Genomic DNA, 17,821 nt, shown 5'->3' with positions numbered 1-17,821 from the left:
GCTCGATGTACTCCGTTAACCGTATCCGATAAGGATCCCACACTGCGCAGCAGAACTCAAAATGGAGACGCACAAGCGTTGCGTAGGCAGTCTCTTTAGTAGATCTGTTTGCATCTTCTGAGGATTTTCCCGGTAAAATGCAGTCTTTGGTTCGCTCCCCCTATAACATTTCCTATGGTTTCTTTCCAATTTAAGTTGTTCGTACTTGTAATTCCTAGGTATTTAGCTGAATTTACGGCCTTTGAATTTGGTTGATTTATCGTGTAATCGAAATTTAGCGGATTCCTTTCAGCACTCATGTGGATGACCTCACACTTTTCATTATTTAGGGTCAGTTGCTAATTTTCGCACCATGCAGATATCTTACCTAAATCGCTTTGCAATTGGTCTTGGTCTTCTGATGACTTTACTAGATGATATACGACAGCAACATCTGTAAACAACCTAAGATGGCTGCTCAGATTGTCTCCTAAATCGTTTATATAGATAAGGAGCAACAGGGGTCGTGTAACACCTCGTGGAGGAACGCTAGAAATCACTGTTTTACTCGATGACATTCCGCCATTTACTACGAAGTATGAACCCTCTGACAGGAAATCACGAATTCAGTCACATAACTCAGACGATATTCCAAAATCACACAATTTGATTACAAGCCTCTTTGGAGGTACGGTGTGAAATGCTTTCTGGAAATCTAAAGATGTGTAATTAATCTGAAATCCTTTGCCGACAGCACTCAACACTTCATGTAAGTAAAGAGCAAGTTGAGTTTCACGAGAACGACGTTTTCTAGGTCCGTGTTGACTGTGTGTTAGTCGATCGTTGTCTTCGAGGAACTCATAATGTTAGAACACCCATGTTCCAAAATCGTGCTGCATATCAATGTTAGTGATAAGGGTCAGTAATTTAGTAGATTAATCCTGACGCCTTTCTTGAACATCGGTGTGACCTGTCCAGCTTTCCAGACTCTGGGTACGGATCTTTCTTCGAACGAGTGGTTCTATGCGATTGTTAAGTATGGAGCTATTGCATCAGCATAATCTTAAAGGAGTCTAATTGGTATACAATCTGGAGCGTAAAACTTTCCTTTATTAAGTGATTTAAGTTGCTTCGCTACCCCGAGGATACCTACTTTTAAGTTACTCATGTTAACAGGTGTTCTTGATTCAAATTGTGGAATATTTACTTCGTCGTCTTTGGTGAAGTAATTTCGGAAGGTTGTGTTCAGTAACTCTGCTGCAGCATCACTGTCATTTATAGCATATCCATTGCACCGCTCAGAAAAGGCATTGTTTGTGTCGTGGCACTAGCATACTTTACGTACGACCACAGTCCGTTCGGATTTTGTGCCAGATATCGAGATACAGTTTCGTTATGGATGCTATTATGAGCATCTTGCCTTGACGTCCGGGCTAAATTTCGAGCTCCTGTAAAAGATCGCCAGTCTTCGGGTTTTTGCTTTCGCTTAAATTTGCATCCTTTTGTCGTTGTTTCTGGAAAAGTTTTCTGACCTGTTCTGTGTACCATGGGGGATCAGCTCCGTCGTTTGTCAATGTATCTGATAAAAGTCTCTCAGCTGCTGTCGATACTATTTCTTTGACTTCAAGCCTCATAGTGTCTACACCTACATGGTTAATTTGGAAGGAGCGGAGATTCTCTCTCAGGAAAGCGTCAAGCGAATTTTCATCTCCTTATTTGAATAGATATAATTTTCGTTTATGTTCACTAATCCTTGTATCCGTTGATGCTTGTTATTAGCTCATGAATATTCGTTGCTAAAAGGTCAACTGTTAACTATTCGAGTGAGCTCATCAACTAATTGCTCGAAACAATTTTCAGAGAATGCTTTTAGCACAATTTCGGATGATGTTTTATGCGTACCTCCGGATTTAAACATGTATTTTCGCCAATGTATCGGGGGTAAATTGAAGACACCACCAATTATAATTGTATGAGTTGGGTACATGTTTGAAATTAGACTCAAGTTTTCTTTGTACCTTTCAGAAATTGTATCATTTGAGTTGAGAGGTCGATAGAAGGATTCAGTTATTATTTTATTCCGGGACCCAAGAATAAACCCTACCCTTATTAAATCACAGGAACTGTATACTTCGATTTCGTTACAAGATAAACTACTTCTAACAGCAACACCCACGCCATCGCCATTTGTATTTGGCCTCTCTTTTGTGAACGCCGTTAGCTCCTCCTCAAAAATTTCGGCCGGCTGAAGTTAACTCCAGCTTTAGTCAGCTTTCAGTACCTATAACTATTTGGACATCAGTGTTGTCTATTAGCGCTTGGAGCTCTTGTACTTTCCCAACACAGTTACGATAATTTACAACTGTCATACCGATGGTTCGTGTATCTACGTTCTTCCAGTGTTAGACCTGAACCCCTTGAGACTGAAGCCCGGCCCTAACCTGAAAACCGCCCAGTGAACGCCACATAGTCCTCGCTACCCGTATAGCCACCTGCTGCGTGTAATGGGCTCCTGACTTATTTAGCGGAACCCGACACACCACCACTCTATGGCGCAAGTTCAGGAATCAGGAGCCCTACGATTTCAGAACCGTCTGAGTATTTGATTCAAACCGTCCACTCGGAACTGTACCAGTGGTCCGAAATCGATCCTGTTGGCTATGCTGTAAATGGTCAGCTCTGATTTCATCTCAAATGCATGACTGCCAGTCTTTACCACTTCTGACAGCCGCTCGAAACCAGAGAGAATCTCTTCCAGTCCAAAACAACACACGTCATTGGTACCGAGGCGAGCCATCATCTGCAGTTGGCTGCACCCTGTGCTCTTCATGGCATCCTAAAGGACCCGTTCCACATCTGGAATGTCTCCACCCATTATGCACACGGAGTGCCCACCGACTTTCTTCCCCTCCTTGGCAGCCATTTCCCTAAGGGGTCCCGTAATGCACCCAAAAATTGGAGCTCCCAGCTACTAATAATCCCACCCTCTGTGATTGCTCCAATCTCTCAGGTTGAGAGGTTTCCTCTGAAACGAAACAATCGACTGCATCTGGATGAGGGACTGTGTCAGACATAGAAAGTACCTGGAACTTGATTATCAGAATAAGTGGGGAGGCCCTACTTTCAGCCCCTTGGGAAATCTTTCACAGCCTGCCATACCCTGTGCCGACCTTCCAATCAACCACGGGTGGTGGGTCAACCTGAATGCGAGCAATAACTTGGGCTGTCAACCGGTGTGGACCGACCTGCGGACTCGTCGGTCGTGCATTATGTCCGTTGGGTCCCCACAGCGCGTCCACAGCGGTGATACCCATCCACTGCAGCCTCAAGCTGTGCATTAGAAGCCAACACAGCTTGGAGCTGAGATGGAAGTGTCACCAAATCATCTAGCATCTGCACACAGCACAGCGGAAAAATTACTACACAGACAGAGAAACGACTATCGACACTCGCTATGAAGCGCTGCTGTAGAGATTTAAGAACTAAACTAACATAGCGTACAGGTAAGACTAAACTATTCAGTTCTCGTTAGAAACGTAAAATGTTCCAAAATCGGTTTACTTTCCGACGACAGAAAGGGAAATACCTATAGAATATTAAATTAACATGCATAAATTCAAAAACTAAGTTACCAAAGCACACAGATGAAGCTATATAATTCACTCCTTCTTAGGATTTCGTAAAATGTCACAGAATAGTTTATTTCCCTGTTGCTGCTTGTGTCTCGGTCGGCTGCTGCTGCCTGCCCTGTTGACTGACTAATTCAAAAGAGTGATCACCAGCTTTCAAAACAAAGGCCTATCCACACGCACTACGAAACTCTACAGTAGAGACTGACGAAAACGCAAGAACTGTGTTAGCCAGTGATATTAATACAATCGCTAAGTATTGAATATATCAGAGATAAGACCTTATGGTAAAATCCTTTGCAACAGCATCTGTCAAAATTACGATTACCACTTAGCCATTAAGAGGCCAGCGTGACGCACTGTGTAATCCAATAAGAACAAATTCTCCATTGTGTATACAATACTGTACTCACGTGGATCATGTACTGCTGGATAATAAAGGTACAACAGTTACGGAAATACATATTATGCACATAATTAACGTAATACTGTAAAGTGTAACTACATCTGTAACATCTTTTAACGCAGGTATGAGGTAAATTTAAGTGTGTTAACACAAAGAGAACTGTCCACACCAACCATATCTTAAATACAAATACGTAAGTAGTCATCATACTAATCATTTTATCGCTAATACCGTTATTACCCACATTCTATGCATCCAGTCATAACACATGTTGTTCTCTGTAATAAGGTCGCTTGTGCAAATGGACAAAGGCCGAAACTAGTCAACCAGTAAATAAACAGCAACTTTGGTGTTAAATTTTCTCTTCTTCAATATTTGAGAGCTGCAAGACGCGATGTATTGATGATATTTACTTTTCGAGATGATTGCGGTGTATCTTAGTATTATGTGGTAGCCTCTGGCGGGATAACTTACCTTAGACCCGAATGAGGCTCCTCAACACCGCACTTCTCATTGCAGTATTTTGACCACAGTGATCTTAAATTGTTACATATTGCACTTGGATCATTTACAAATAATTGCATAACAATGCTAGTTACTAAATTTTCTATTTGCCGGATATGTAAGTGGAGTTACGCTGTACGTTAATGAAGGAAAACTGCAGTTATTTCCCCATTTACACTGCAGCGCTTATGCCTTATCCTTACACAAAGCGAAGGTTATTGCTATTTGAGTGATCTGGTAAGAATAATAGTTATTCTGTGAGGCTCAACTATGAGGCGCAAGTCATTCACCAGGATGTCATTTCGGATACTTGGGTGTTAGAACAACGGGGGAGCCTTACGTTCGCCCCCCCCCCCCCCCCCCGGAAGTCTTTCGCAGTCTGCCACGCCCCGAGGCGACCTCCAACTCGACCACGGGTGAGGGGTCAACCTCAATGTGACAAAGGGGTTTGCGGTTTTACGTGGAATCCGAACGGTGTCGTTCCTGGCGAACTTTCTCATCATTGAGAGATGAAGGCTAGGTTAAAGGCAGAATGAAATATTCTTTGCTCCGGCCAGGATTCGTTACCGCACCTTTATGGGTTCCAGAGATGCGCTCTAGCATTAGACCACCAGGCCCGACTAATGTTCTGCTCATCGTATGTCTGGACGTGTTGTAGGGCAGTGACGCCCGTCATGTCTAAACTATTTGAAATAACAGATACATGGGTGTGCATTAGTGCTTACGTTTTCCTTTTTCATAAAATGTGGCGGACCGATGCGCAGTCCCGTACTCCGACTCTAAGACAAAAGAAAAACGACGCATCCCGAAGGAATTAACCGAATGTGACAAAAGTCGAGAGATGTAATGTCCATGTACAGACTAACAAATCATCACAATTTAAGAAAAATTGGACGATTTATTCAGGAGAATGAGCTTCACAAATTACGTCAACAACGCGTTATTCCACCTCTGCCCCCTATGCAAGCTGTTGTGTGGCTTGGCACTAACTCTTTCCAATTATCGCGCTAGATCGTTAAAATTACATGTTGGTTCCAGAGCTCTACCCATAATACTCCAAACGTTCTCAATTTAGGAGAGATCCGGCGACTTGCTGCCGAGGTACGGCTTGGCAGGCAGGAAGACAAGCAGTAGGAACTCTCGCCGTGTGCGGACGGCATTGTAAGTCCAGGATATCACTTCTTCTCAAATCTTTCGCCAAGCGAACGTGTTCCTTCGTATCTTCCTGCCGTCACCGATATGTATCTGGGATGTTCAGGTATGCGAGCCACCCATCCACACTGGTGTCCAAAATTAAAGCAACAAACCACTATTGCCCCATCTTGTGTTTAATTCACAATATAATCATACAAAGTTTCAACAGATGTTTGTACACCCATGTTCTGCACGGAGGATGGCATTCCAGTCAATGCACAACCATGCCAACGTTGACGTCAGGGCACTTATCAAACGGGATAGTGTTTGTTGGTTAGTCCCACATCCACAATCAAAAAATGGTTTAAATGGCTCTGAGCACTAAGGGACTTAACTTCTGAGGTCATCAATCCCCTAGAACATAGAACTACTTAAACCTAACTAACCTAAGGACATCACACACATCCATGCCCGAGGCAGGATTCGAACCTGCGACCGTAGCTGTCGCGCGGTTCCAGACTGTAACGCCTAGAACCACTCGGCCACTCCGGCCGGCCCACATCCACAATCACTGTGTTTATAGTCACAGATGGTTCAGAATGGCACAGAAAAGACTCCCACAATACTCTATACAGTGGAGGGCCATAGAAAGAATGGAAACAGGACAGGCGCAAACTGATGTGCCCGATTACTTTATGTGAATCCTTCTGTTGTTCCTCAGATGTGACGACAGTTATGGAGAACAATACTGTCTCCCAGAGACCAGGACAGGGCTAACCATGTGTGACATCAGAAAGAGAGGACCATTGTTTGGCTGCTGTAAGAGCCCGACGATACTACATTAGTATTGCACGGCAGCTGGCATCTGACTTCATAGCATCCAACGGACGTGTGTCGAGGCAAACGGTGTACAGAAGCCTTTGTCAGAGTCGCCTTTGTTGTTGGAGACCTGATGCCTACCTCTGACACGTCTTCACAGGAGGGAATGTGTAGAGAGGAGTCGTTAGCATACCAAATGAAAATCAAAAATGGGGACATTCTTTTCACAGATTGATCCCGATTTTGTCTAAAGAGGTTTCAGAGGTATGGATCACACAGAAGAAAAAAAGTCCAGTAAACATGGCCTCTAAAATGCATACCTTAAGAGCTATGAGTACTTGTTGAATAGTACCAAAGATGAAAAAGTGCTCATAGGTCTGAAAGTATGCGTCTTAAGAGACTATGTTTACTAAACACTTTTTTCCTTGTTTTGGTCCATAATACCGCGTCTGAAAGTTTGTCGGTGAAGTTCTGGTTCGCCCTGTGTACATTCCGCAAGCATCTGTACTGTACATGGCGGAGATTATATTGTGTCAGTATGACCGATTTTCTGTCCTGTACCCTTGACATACTGAGCGAGGGAAAAGTGTATGACTCTCAAAGTGCACTAATCTCTCTTATCTTACCTTCATTATACTTACGCGACATATAAGTTGGCACAGGATAGCAGTCGCACAGTATTCTATGAAACTAGGTTCTCTAAATTTATCTCACGTAGCCTCTCTTCTAAAGATGCTCCTTAAAGGTCTCTGAGCAGTCTCATTTACTCTTTGGTATGGGCTATACTGACCCGTTGTGATACTAGCAGCTCGTCTTTGAATTCATTCGATACTGCAGTGCGGTGGGATGTGTTGACGATCAACAGCCGCATTCAATTAAAAACTCCGATTATTGTTCCACATCAGCTGTAGAGTATTACAGAAAAAATCAAAATTTGTGCAGCTGCTGATTTCAGACACTTCACTGCAGTATTTCTTGCCAAAGCTAAGCAATGACAAGAGAAAGTCATGCCTCACCCTATGCAGCAATCACGGTAACCTAGGATGAGCACAAGGGATAGTAGACACGACGCCAAATGGATATTTGATCCGCTCTTGAAAGCTTGCTCGGATAGCCGGAGCCGCTAAGGCGAGCGCTCGTGACAAGCGGGAAGTTCGGGTTCGAGTCCGGGTCCGGCACAGATTTTCATTTGCTCTGAAATATTGTACAGCTGATGCTAAACCATAATCGCAGTTTGTTAGTTAATTTATAAATTCGTTCGATGTCTGTTGTCATGCCTGCTTAACAAGGACTCAAAACGCTGGAACAATACTCTGCCGGCCGCGGTGGTCTCGCGGTTCTAGGCGCGCAGTCCGGAACCGTGCGACTGCTACGGTCGCAGGTTCGAATCCTGCCTCGGGCATGGATGTGTGTGCTGTCCTTAGGTTAGTTAGGTTTAAGTAGTTCTAAGTTCCAGGGGACTGATGACCACAGACGTTGAGTCCCATAGTTCTCAGAGCCATTTTGAACTCTTTAAGCGGTGCATTGAGCTGACAGAAAACATCTGTTTATCACCTCGCCCGGCTTACCTGCGAGCTCCTTAGGACGCACTTACTCCGGCGGTCGCCTGCAGAAAATAGCCACGCCAACTCTTTTCCGTTTCCCATCGATGGTTTTCTTTCGGAATGAATGAAACAGAAATTTCTGGCACACTTTACTGCGATAAGAAAATACTGAAGTAAGAATTTCTTCTGGCCGAGCGGTTCTAGGCGCTACAGTCTGGAATCGCGTGACCGCTACGGTGTCAGGTTCGAATCCTGCCTCGGGCATGGATGTGTGTGATGTCCTTAGGTTAGTTAGGTTTAAGTAGTTCTAAGTTCTAGGGGACTGATGACCACAGCAGTTGAGTCCCATAGTGCTCAGAGCCATTTGAACAATACTCTAGAACTATTTTTGTATGCGATTTCCTTCACAGATTCAGAGCACATTCCCAGAACCCTTATAACAAATATAAGACATCTATTTGCTTCCCTCATAATGATTTTATGGTTCGTGCAGCTCCTGGTTGTTTGTCAGTCTACAGCAATCCGCATCTCGCTCTTGACCAAAGAGCTTTCTCAAAATATGCCGTTCAGGTACCAACAGTTTGACATTGACCACGCATGTGGTACCCAGTGTCTCGGCTCCATAGAACTACACCGGACTTTTTTTTTCATTATATGAGTTAAGTTTTGATTCCCTGGAGATCGTGCGTGATATTGATACCATGATGAATTATGAACTGGATTTGGAAATACATCTGCTTTATTTCATGCTTTAAGTTTTTGTTGTTGTTAAAAAATGTACCCAGGTTCTTTCAGTTTTATTCATTTGTCGAACTCAGCTCTCCAGCTTGTTATGGGGCTCTCTGCACTGCTCCTCTGCGTAGCATCATCTCTTCCGTCCAGTCAGCATTGATTCTCAGGCCGACGTTGTTTGTATTCCGGACTACGTCACCATTTCAGCTCCCGACACGGTGAGCACTGCGAAGTCATCAGCATAATCTAGCATTGTGCTCTTCCATTCATGTTCCCAACTTTCTCATATTTTTTCGCTAGCAGTACGTGTATGTAAAACTTTCTGTGTGTCACTCCCTATTACCTCAATTTCTTCTTGTCAGTGCTGCACGTGCCAAGTACTGTGCTTGGAACAGCATATTCCCTCAGAACGTTGTAAGGTCCAAAGTCTGAGGTTACAGTAATAGACTCTGGGATAATCTATAATTGTTTCCAGAATGGGTATGTTGACCACACATTACTTCCGGATTTGCCTGACGGCAAATATTTCATCCGCAATTGAACTTTTCAAGAAAGCCTACGACGGCTGGGAGAGTGGTGTACTACGCCCAAATGACGTCAATTGGCAAAGAATGATACAACGGTCAGAAGGTCCCGACTGCCTCGCAAGCGCCAGACTGCGGTGCTTTGCTTTTGTTTACGTACTGACATAGTTTATCCTGTTCCCCTACAGGGTATTCCTTCTTTCAACAACTGCAGTTATTGTGTCCACACACTGGCCTTCCTGTGTTTTTAAATTTTCCACTGTTGCCCTCAAATTCTCCGCAGCTACTTAGTTTCATCTTCCGTCTGATTTGTATGTTCCAAATCTTGGAAACTGAGACTTTTGTGTTGAGTAATTGCTTGTAACTGTAAACATCTGTTGAATATCTTCTCCTCGAATGAGAGCATCTATCCGTCTAGACTGTTGATCAGTATCTTACGAGTCCTGAATATTTCCCTTATCTGCATTATGCTCTACACCTATACTTCACAAGAGACATTGGGGTGTGTGGCGGAGGGTGCTTTGTGTTCCACTGTCAATTATCACTTTTTCTTTTCCATCTGCAAATGGTGCACTGAAAAGCCATTGTTGGTAAGTCTAATGTCTCTTAAGTTTGCCTTCATGGTCTTCCCGCGAGTTCTGTGCGGCTGGTTCCGGCGGAGGTTCGAGTGCTCCCTCCGGCATGTGTGAGTGTGTTTGTCCTTAGGATAATTTCGGTTAAGTAGTGTGTAAGCTTAGGGACTGATGACCTTAGCAGTTAAGTCCCATAAGATTTCACACACTTTCCGCGAGTTATACGTAGGAGGAAACAATATGTTCTTGACACTTCTAGGAATCAACGCTCTTGGAATTTTAACAGTAAGCCACACCGTGAGGTACAATACCTGCCTTGTAGCGTGTGCCATTAAAGTTAAATGACCATCTCTGTGACGCTTTAGAGCTTGTTAAGCGAACCTATGACGAAACGCGTGTTAGTTCTTTTATCATTAAGAGAGCAAGAGTCCCAGATTGACAAACCAATTTTCAAATTAACAGGAAAACGAGGATTTTGTAACCTAACTCTTTTACGGATGGATTACTGTTCCTGCGTATTCTTTTAATGAATGTCTGGTCTTTGCTTGTACTTCGATTAGTTTTAGGTTGTCGTTCCACTTAAAGCGTTTCGAGCGCATATTCCAACATACCTAATGGATATTAATGACTGCTTCCAGCCGGCCGCGGTGGTCTAGCGGTTCTAGGCGCGCAGTCCGGAACCGCGCGACTGCTACGGTCGCAGGTTCGAATCCTGCCTCGGGCATGGATGTGTGTGATGTCCTTAGGTTAGTTAGGTTTAAGTAGTTCTAAGTTCTAGGGGACTGATGACCACAGTAGTTAAGTCCCATAGTGCTCAGAGCCATTTGAACCATTTTGACTGCTTCCAATTGCGGCTGGTGTAGGAGGCTTACGAAGTTGAATGAAGAATGGCTGAATAACTAACCCTTAGTTGTTAACATGTGAAAAAATGGCGTTTAAGGTAACATTCGTCTGGGAGACTAAGATGACCAAACTTTTCAAAAAATTTCCGCTGTAGTGAATATCGAAAATAAATAACAATATAAAAGCTTGATGAAAAGTTAATGCTAATATTTTTATTGTCTTTCAATTACATTTTGCAGTACAATAAGAAAAAATTATAAAATTAATTACTAGTTTTTACATAAAATAGTTTATAAAGGGTATTATTCTTTTGCAAACTTCACAAAATTTTATATTTCCGTTTCAAATGAAATAGTTTCTAAATTTGACATGTGTTTTTTCAAATATCTTGATATGCATACAAAGAAATAGTTCATCTTGCCATGATAAATTGAGTTAGTTTCGGTGTCATCATTTTCCCTACTCTGAAGAGAGTCAGCACCATCTTGTTCATTCTCGGACGTGCGGAGAATATCATTCACCTCTATTTCAGAATCACTGCCGTGGTCTGAATCTGATGCGTGACCTTCCTCAGGAACATAAGAATCGTCTGAATGATAATCATCATCGCTTTCTTCCAACTGCTCTAAAGCCATATGCACCACTCTTCTGCATCTTTGTGACACACCAGGTATCCCTCGACTAGCAGCCATATACAAGTAATGAGATATTTGAAAAGTAACGAGTATAACACTAAAAAAAACTTACTCTGTTAGAGAAACATCCGTGTGTCAGACAGAGTGAAAATCTTACCTGTACAGTAATATCCACGTATGAGACGATGTGACTGACGTTTGCGTGCGAGTAAAACAATACTATCGTGGAAATGAGACAATGACGTTCACACAGTAGCAAGTTCAAGTCACGAATAAAGCGTAGCTAAAATATCAGATGCAACTAACAGTGCACGTCTGTCAACAATACATTGAGAGCTTTTATACCCGCCTAAAGAGATGGATGTTAACAACTAAGGGCTAATCTGACTGTACATTTTTCTTATCTCTCTAGGAACAGGCGATGTTAAATCTCGCCTGACGTTCTTCTGTTGTCCCGACCGCGGCCGGCATACGACTCCATTATTTTTGGCTGGGTTATTAGTGTTTAAATGATAAAGGGACAACAGGGAAACCACAGGAGAGAAACATTGATCTGGTATGATGTTGTATACATTGTTTCAAGGCAGCACGTTAAACTTCCTGTTACACGTAAGTAACGGTTAGTGCTAGCCAACAAAGTTAAGAAACCGGCGAGACTCGCCTTGCTGCAGGTCAAGACACAGTAATAATGAAACGGTGCAAATTATGAACGAAATATTAAATGGTCCAACCCCTGAATTAAGAATGTGCACCAAGAGATAGTGCAAATACTAATAGTAATAAGAATTTACGAGACAAGCCCAGGCAGGGACGGCTGAGATTGCTTTTACAGAAACATGAAACGATTCCCACACCAACCGCCTGGTGTGCACGCTATCGTGTCGCGTCGGAATTATTACCAATTAGCACGCGGATATTGACTGCTGACCGAGCTGTTTTATGCCACGCTAACAATGACCGCTAGCGATGTGACCAGCCTGCACATTTGTGAATAATGGCGGAAGCTCACTCGCGGATGATGATCACGAACTTGCACGTACTAAGAACTGACTTCGAGTTCAACTGTGGTGTGTAGACCGTTCCCTGCCACCTCTGTGTCGCAAGACCCAACGACAGAGTTATGCCCGCCAACAGGAAGAGGAGCTCTGTGACGAACCTAACAGGTGCGCCACTCGCACATTCGTTCCGGCCCGCGAAGACAGTGTCGGCGCCCGCACAATTGGGACACCAGGAATAACGTGTCTTCTACAAAAACGGTGAGCGGTAACGTGTGTCCCTCCGTCCCCTGTGAAGAACTGAGATTCCAACTGACCCATACTGTAGCCTTCTACTAGTATCCCTCATTGTACCAGTTGTATATTAATTAAACCAGCCGTCAGAAGGTTAAAATCTCTTCACGAGCCGAAAGTCATGTTATTCAAGCCTACGGAGGTCCATAATTGATGGGGGAAATTCGTTTGATAGGATTGAATCGGCAGTTAATGAACTCGACTTCTAAACTGCTAGGCCGATCAGTCCGTGACTTATATCAATCGACTCGTAATCGAAAGACGAAGCTAAACCTGTTACCAAAAGTATTATTTCAATTTTGCTAGGGTTCAAATGGTTCAAATGGCTCTGATCACTATGGGACTTAACATCTATGGTCATCAGTCCCATAGAACTTAAAACTACTTAAACCTAACTAACCTAAAGACAGCACACAACACCCAGTCATCACGAGGCAGAGAAAATCCCTGACCCCGCCGGGAATCGAACCCGGAAACCCGGGCGTGGAATTTTGCTAGGGCACTCTTCCTTTGTCAGAGGGCTTGATGGGTTACGACTTTGCCTCCACGTGGCACAATATATCAGTGCTACACAGGGATCGTTCGAGAATCGTGTTATCACATGCTAACGTAACGCCTATGTATTCGCGATACGTTACGTTTGTTTGGGTTGAATGCCAACTGCCAGTCGCTGAATCAGGTATCGATAATCTGCAGTTCTTCGTGTATATTCAGTAAAATTTGTATGCTATCTTTCTCGTTGCTCTAACACTTTATTTTCTGTACCATGGTTTTCCGCAATACGTTAAGAAAAATGATAGGATGGTTTCCTCTAAAAGAACACGGGCAATTTCCTATCGCTTCGCCGGTGCCACGTGAAATCCTAATCTTCGTTCCTTTCCAAAATGTCACCGATTGCTGCAGCCTTCTTTTTGTGTTGGTGCGTTTAGTTGTCTTGTAAGTGCCCGTGGTGTAGAATACAACCAAATACAATGTAAAACAGTACTTGATGAAAGTGAAACGAATGTTTTTCTTCGTAACGCTTTCGTAGAGGTGCTCAAAAAAAATGGTTCAAATGGCTCTATGCACCATGGGACTTAACATCTGAGGCCCGCGGCAGGATTCGAACCTGCGACCGTAACAGCACCTAGGTTCCGCACTGAAGCGCCTAGAACCGCTCGGCCACAGCGGCCGGCTTGTAGAGGTGCATTTGGTTTGTTGTATTGCTGTATAAATGGCCATATATTGTCAAATCACTGGAATAGTATTATTGAATATTATATATACAGTAACTGTCCAGTTTTCTTTAGTAAATTTCTGCATCGTTTCACACGAACTGCGAGATGGATCCATGCAGAACGCAATAACCGATTTCTTGTCCCATCCTTCTGCAATGTGATGAAACGAAATGAACTGCAAGTAATAAATCTACAATCAGCGGAGCGCTAAATATTGACAAACGAAACTCGGATCTAATGATCTGTTTGTGTAACGCTATCTGCAGAACTTCAGTTTACAACACTAATGGCTGGTGTGTCCGAGATCAAGGTGCAGTAATCACAATCGTTTGTCTTCCCCACCAACGAAGCTTGTTGGAAGTTTCACAGTTTATCATTTCACTTCAAACTAATACAGCAGGGCTCTCTCATTATCCCTGTCCCGTAATAGCAGCAGGAACAGTTAAAACGAGGAGAGGCTACACAACTCGCAATTAGTTGGCGCGCAACTCTTTCTTCCGCAGCGACGCCCTGCCCACACAGAGACCCACAAACAAGTGCTGTGTCTGCAGTGAGCAGCATAGCGCCACAAACAAACTAATAAATCAGTTACATCAAACAGTAGCTGCCGGGCGGAGTGGCCGAGCGGTACTAGGCGCTACGTCTGGAACCGCGCGACCGTTACGGTCGCAGGTTCGAATCCGGCCTCGGACATGGATGTGTGTGATGTCCTTAGGTTAGTTAGGTTTGAGTAGTTCTAAGTTCTTGGGGACTGATGATCTCAGAAGTTAAATCCCATAGTGCTCAGAGGCATTTGAACCAAACTGTAGCTGTATTGACAGACCCTTTTTTGTGTAGTATGTCGTCTTGGCTGCTGAAAGTGCACAGTAAAAGAGCTGGACTATCTCCTAGACCAGCATCAGAAAGCCTGGATCAGGTTGGCGCAACTGTGATTTCAACCAGGCTGGCTATTTGCATAAGCGTTTCCACGTTCAAATACATTATAGTAGTTACTCATACAGTAAATTCATTGATAAACGTATAACCAAAGAAATAGCAAAATTTTGGTAACTCGTTTTTGCTTCCATCACAGTGTGGATGCAGACAGAAATACGGAGAAAAAGATTGTACAAACTACGATCTACATTCGCGAATAAGATAGTGATCTTGGAAGTACAGAATTTCTTGCTGTAATTTCTGCCAGTGATCACAAATTGTCGTCAGACGATAGGTTTCGGTCCCCGTAGTGACCATCTTCAGATGTAAAGACAGACAGAGTATGTTAACTGTCTTCAAAAGAGCTTTCTTATTGAAATGAAATGTCGTGTGGCGAAGGCCTCCCAGTGGATAGACCTGATCGCCTGGTGCATTTCTTTTGAGGTGACGTCACTCCGGCGAGTTGCGCACCGATGAGGACGAATTGAAGATTATGAAGACGACACAGACCCCCAATCCCTGAGTGGAAAAAAAAATCTCCAACCCAGCCGGGAATCGAACCTGGGGCCCCCGGAATGACAAGTGGGGCGCTGTCCACTCAGCTACAGTGGCGGACAGCTTTCTTATTAACCAGTAATATATATCTCACAACATAACTTCATTTTGAGCAGCTTAACGTTTTTCGCCAACGAAACTTCATTTCAACGTGAAAGCCATGGAAGGCTGTGTTCACGATCGTATTTGTCCATTACACACACAATTTGTTTATGATAACTGACAAATTAAGGAAGTAATTTCTGAAAATGGCTATGGGTTGTTCATTAGGTTTAATTTTACATAATGATTATGCCTCGCAGATCATAAAAGTGAAATCGAGGAGTATCTTATTCTAGAATGGTTTTACAATCTTGGAGTGAAATAGCGATAAGACATAGGTAAACAGTTTCGTATCGCATATTACGATTAAAGGGACTGATAACCTGAAGACTAAGGTTGTCACGTCGTTGGATGGCGTAAGATAAGTAATCTCAGACTCCATGAAATGTCAATAGTATATCTAAAAGTGAGTGCTACAAATTGCATCCCCACACACGAGAAGAGACTCCACTAAATAGTATAGTTACTGCCTCTGCTATCATGTAGACTCAACGTACCCGAATTTTTCTGTTTCTGTACTCACTACATCCACATACACACGTCAGTGACCGAGCGAGGTGGCGCAGTGGTTAGCACACTGGACTCGCGTTCGGGAGGACGACGGTTCAATCCCGTCTCCGGCCATCCTGATTTAGGTTTTCCGTGATTTCCCTAAATCGTTTCAGGCAAATGCCGGGATGGTTCCTTTGAAAGGGCACGGCCGATTTCCTTCCCAATCCTTCCCTAACCCGAGCTTGCGCTCCGTCTCTAATGACCTCGTTGTCGACGGGACGTTAAACACTAACAACCACCACCACACGTCAGTGGGATCGTTCTGCAGTGTGCCACAAATCTTGGCTCTCTCAACTTTCGCAATAGTTCATAGAATGAATTTTCACTCTGCAGCGGAATGTGCGCGGATTTGAAACATCCTGGCAGATGAAAACTTTGTCAGACGGGGACTTTCCCATTTGCGGGCAAGTATTCTACCGGTCCGGCACCCAGTTTTAATCTGCCAACAGTTTCAAATTAGCACACACTCCGACGCAGTATGAAAATTCGTTATGGAAACAATCCTCTATGCTGTGGCTAACACCCAAACCTCCAGATGTCAGACGCTCAGATCTGAACCAAACGCTGTGTGTCGACAGAGTATCAACTAAAACAACTATTTAGTCTGTTCTGTGTACTGTCGTCTTGTAGAAGACGCGTAAATGGTAGTTAAAAGTAACACAAAAACTACGGAGTACAGTCAGACGAGTACGAAACCCACTGAACGTGATTTTTTTTAAAAAAGATTACGTGTGAAATTGTTATATGGGATAACATTTTTCTGCCGTGTGAAAGGACGTTTCAGAGTTTGTAGCAGTGTTATTTTGGAAGTCTGCTTTCGCATCGTTAGTTGAAAGTAGCAAACCTATAGCATACATTTGTATACGTAACACCACACCTATCTATACAGATATAGCCAGCCGAAGTGGCCGTGCTGTTCTAGGCGCTGCAGTCTGGAACCTCGAGACCACTACGGTCGCTGGTTCGCATCCTGCTTCGGGCATGGATGTGTGTGATGTCCTTAGGTTAGTTAGATTTAATTAGTTCTAAGTTCTAGGGGACTAATGACCTCAGAAGTTGAGTCCCGTAGTGCTCAGAGCCATTTGAACCATTTTTATACACATATACTCTACAGTTTCGCTATTTTCAACTAACGAAGCGAAAGCAGACTGCCTAAAGAACATTGCTACAAACTCTGAAACGTTCTTTTACAGGGCAGAAAAAAGTTCTTCCATATAACAATTTCACTCGTAATCTGTTTAAAATAAATCACCTTCACTGGGTTTCCAACTCGTGACCTTTAGTACGACAATCTGACAATCTAAAATTGCACCGAACAGAGATCTTCATATTTAGAAATCACAGATACGGTTTACCTATAGTCCGTAGCTCTGGTGTTACATACCGTTTCCGCATCTTCTACTGGTCGACAGCACACAACACTAAATAAATCTGTTTTTAGGTTGATACCCTGTCGACACACAGTGTTCGGTACTGATCTGAGTGTCAAACATCCGGAGGTTTGGGTGTAAGACATGTCTCCGTAACATCCTTCCTTCCTTCCTTCCTTCCTTCCAGAAATGCAAGATATGTATGAGAACTGTAGTGAAGTTAGGAAAGTAGGAGAGAAGATAGTAGCCAAAATGAAGCTGTGAGGGTGGATCGTGAATCGCACTTGAAATGTTCAATCGGTAGAGCACTTGCCCTCGAAGAGCGAAGTTCCCGGTTCGGCAAACAGTTTTAATTTGCCAGGAAATTTCTCAATAGCATTTCGTAAAATAACAACTTCTGCGCACCAGGGATTCCCACTTGAGTTTTCAGAGAATTTCCGTAATAATCGCGACCTGACCGAACCTATTGGTAACAAATCTAGCAGCACGCCTCTGAATTG

At 43.4% G+C, this 17,821-nt stretch overlaps 1 protein-coding gene across 4 annotated transcripts in view; it reads left to right on the top strand.

Moving 5' to 3' along the window:
• Positions 1 to 17,821, top strand: part of LOC126298779 (1-acyl-sn-glycerol-3-phosphate acyltransferase alpha-like) — a 689,206-nt gene that overhangs the window by 230,747 nt on the left and 440,638 nt on the right. The window lies entirely within an intron of this gene.

Source organism: Schistocerca gregaria, chromosome X, assembly GCF_023897955.1.
Source record: "Schistocerca gregaria isolate iqSchGreg1 chromosome X, iqSchGreg1.2, whole genome shotgun sequence".
NCBI classification, from domain to species: domain Eukaryota; kingdom Metazoa; phylum Arthropoda; class Insecta; order Orthoptera; family Acrididae; genus Schistocerca; species Schistocerca gregaria.
The sequence above is the reverse complement of the archived record's forward strand: the minus strand, read 5'-3'. Positions and strand labels throughout refer to the sequence as shown.